Source organism: Centrocercus urophasianus, unplaced genomic scaffold (genome assembly GCF_019232065.1).
Source record: "Centrocercus urophasianus isolate 14NV4802_14NV808 unplaced genomic scaffold, USGS_Curo_1.0 seq_2, whole genome shotgun sequence".
Taxonomy (NCBI): domain Eukaryota; kingdom Metazoa; phylum Chordata; class Aves; order Galliformes; family Phasianidae; genus Centrocercus; species Centrocercus urophasianus.
The window spans coordinates 14,821,926-14,825,497 of record NW_024884755.1 but is presented as its reverse complement, the minus strand read 5'-3'; the positions used below and the strand labels follow the sequence as shown (position 1 = coordinate 14,825,497).

Sequence of the window (3,572 nt, the reverse complement as noted above, 5' to 3'; positions counted from 1 at the left end):
TGACTGTTGAAATGCCTTGGAAAGTATCTTTCCCTGCTAGGATGAGTGATGTGGGAAGAGGAATACGAAGAAATTTCCCCTTATTCCTGGAAATAAATCACAATTGTTCTTAAAGTCTGCAGACGTCTGGCTGTTGCATCATCTGAGGTTCGGGTGTTTTCAGCTAACAATCACTAACAATGAGATGCATTTCCTTCAAGGAATTTTACCATTCACACATCTGATGTTAATTCTCATTGGGCCAAAACAAGAATAGGAATAAATGACTCTTTCAGTTTATGTTTACTTTTTCCCAGGCCACAAAATATCCATTGACTATAAAACTTAAATTTACAGCATAACAAATGCACTCTTTCATAATCATTTAAAAACGCTGTCTCATAAATAATGGCACAAGAAGCTGGAGATGGCAATCTAAGAAAAAAACAAAAGCAACGCTCGTTTTCAGTTTGATTCTTTATTAATCATTTATCACTGTATCTGATAACTGAAGATAATAGGTTCTCCCCAGTCCATCATTTGAAGATGTACCACGCATGGGGATGGCATGAGGGACAACTTCTTCCTCCAGGGAGCTATAGATCGCATTCTGAGACTGTTGTTTGCTCCTATTTAACTATCTCTAAGGTGGAGAGGATGCTTCTTCACTCAGTGTTTTAGCCATAAATAAAACAACCCAGGAGCAAACCACATGCCATAGGGTGGCAGCACTGTAGTAGCCAGGTCATTGGGATCATACCTGGGGCTGCCCTGTTCAGGCATTGCATGGGATCGTTGCTCAGCCCCGTGTGTGCTTTGGACACGTTGAGTTTTCTGGATGGATGGAAAGAGTGCCTGAGCAAATAGACACATTGGGCCAGGAAAGGGAAGAAAACGCGATGTTGATTACTATCTAAATATTGCCGCCTTTGAAGTGAGCAGGTCTGTGTTTGGGGAGGATCGAATGCGCTTTTCTCACAGTTTGAGGCACATTATGAGCTATTTTGTGTTCTTGCCATTGTGAACATTATTTCGTGATGGCAAAAAAGGCTAAACAAGGTAAAGGGCAAGGGGAGCGTTAGGATATGGACGCCCTGTGGTGGATAGCACAACACAGCTCAGCAGCAGATCAGAGGGAGAATAGGAGGGACAGGGTGCTTTGGTTGTTCCCATCTATGCTGCCCTGGCCAAGAAAGAAACAGAGTGCAATAAATGATGGGGAATATCTCTCCGCATGGCATCATCCCTCCTTGCTCCTTCTTTCTGTCTGAGAAGCTGAGGTTTGAGTTTTACTCCTCCCTGGGAAAGATTTGCTCTTTCCCATTCTCCATTCTCCCATTCTCCCATTCTCCATTCTCCATTCTCCATTCTCCGTTCTCCACTGGGTAAAATATCAAGGAGTAACCTCATGACAAGTGGACTCACATACGTGAGGAACATGGTCAGTTTTGCATTAAATCTTTCCCACACTAATGCTATGGTGTCCTGTATTGTAGATCTCAATTTTTTCATATTATTTATTCAAATTATTTCCTTTCTCCCTAAGTATTTGTTACAGGAAAGAGTCAGAGCATATCAGGATCATTCAGGATCAGGCCGGGACAAGCAGGACTCTCTCTCATCAGCACCATTTGGGGCTTCACCACACTTGGAATGCAGTGTTGAGTCAGAGATCTGGGTTGAATTCTTCTCCCCATCTTCTGCTTGTGCCATGTAGAAGTAAAACAGAAAGCATCAGCTTGCAATAAATCCACAGATGTGTTAAGTAAAAAACAACAGAGGTCCTTTCAGCAAATTGTCAAGGAGAAAAGGCTTCACTGAGATTATGAAAGGGCAAGCTGCTCTCCACTGAATTTGGAGGATTTCATTTTACATTTGCTCTCCAATCTGTTACAGCCTCACTTAACAGCCCCTACTCCATCCCCTGTCCTAGCTCTGCTGCAGGCAGTGGCTGTGCTAAGACAGCACTGTCTTCTCCATCTCTGCCAAGGGACAAGGGTTGCCAGGATCACTGGGGCTGCAGTAACAACTCCAGCACTGAGGGCAATTTTGGAGAGGTTAAGGGTTTAGGCAGGTGCTACAATTAAAATGAGGGAAGCTTTCAGCTCGCGCAGGAATTGTTCTCTTAACCACAAATAAATCAGAGATCTGGCATTCTCTGCGTTGCCACTCTTCAGAAACAACATATGACTGACTGGATCAAGGTCAAGTGTAAGGGATAAAGGGAAGAATAAGGTCACATCTATGGCTCCAAACTGAGGTATGCATTTCGAAGCCATACTGAAGACTTGGGCTCGTGTTGGTTCTGCAGAGCTACAGAAATAAATGGTGTGTATGGCCGCTGATCATCTTCTTCAGAATATGAAAACCTAACGGTAAAAAGGTCTCTATTTACCAATGTTGGAGCACAGGGATTGCAAACTGCTTCTCTGAGCCAGCAGAGATTTCTGCAGTGGGATGGGTGCAGAGCTGAAAGTCCATGATGCTGAGTGTGGCTTTGGGAATGGTCCACAACACTTCACGACAACAACTTCAGACTTTTCTGAGCTTTTTGCTGCCTGAAGCATGTGAAATGTGCTTGCATAAGCCTGTAGAAAAAAAAACAAATAAAGCAGAATCAGTTGTTTCACTTTTCCCTTCATATGAGCCCATCTGCTTCTAAGATTCAGTGACTCTTTGGCGTGGCCTGCCTAGGTTGAGAAGTTATGAGCAGAGGTCAGGTGCTCAGAGAGAGGAGTGCATGGAATCACAGAATCATGGAATTATTAAGGTTGAAAAAGATCTCTGAGTTAATCTAATCCAACTGTCCACCTACCATCAATATCACTCATTAAACCACGTTCCTGAGTGTCACATCTCCATGGATTTTGAACACCTCCAGGGATGGTGACTCCACCACCTCTTCAGGCATCCTGTTCCATCCACGTCAGCTTGCACATCAGGAATGAGACCTCCGTTGCACCAATAGCTGTTGCAGAGCCCAGAAGCCTTCTGTATTTATAAGTGATGTTATCTTCTGCGTGCACATGAAAGTGCACCCATTGTTTGTCCACAACTTTGCTGCCTGAAGATAAGGACTGTTCAAACCAGAACTGCGTTTTTAAATCTTTGTTTCTTAAAAAAAAAAAAAAAAAAAAAAAGAAAGAAAAAGAAAAAGGAAGAAAAAAAAAGAAAAGATCTGAAGAAGGTTTCTTTTACACAACTCCCTAACAGGAGCCGTGCTCCAATTATTCCTCCACACTGAGACAACAAATGTGTCTAGCTGGGAGCCTTGCCACTTCACTTCCTCCCATGAAGAAATAAGGGAAAGGTTGAGAACCGAGGTTGTGAATCCCCGCTGTACCCCTGTAAAGTAATAATAGCAGCATCAGTAATAGCTCTTAAATCAGGAGGACTTGCTGTAGCTCACTCCCACGAGGTTTGCATGACAGCATTTAACGTTCACGGGAATGACATGTTCCCAGCAAGAGCACTCTCATTTGCATTATGGCAGGACACGGAGACCCAAGGCAGATTTTAAGTGTTGAGCAAACCTGATGTGACAACATAGTCCTTGTTTCCATACTGCGTTTAGTCTGAGTAAACCCTTTTCG

The 3,572-nt window shown here is 43.3% G+C and overlaps 1 long non-coding RNA gene across 1 annotated transcript; it reads right to left on the bottom strand.

The window, feature by feature from the left end:
* Window positions 1-484: 484 nt before the first annotated feature.
* LOC122161887 lies at window positions 485-3,060 on the bottom strand. Its single transcript, XR_006169325.1, has 3 exons — window positions 2,795-3,060; window positions 2,375-2,567; window positions 485-1,682 (listed from the first exon to the last, which is right to left on the bottom strand). It is a non-coding gene; the product is annotated as an uncharacterized LOC122161887 (long non-coding RNA).
* Window positions 3,061-3,572: the final 512 nt, after the last annotated feature.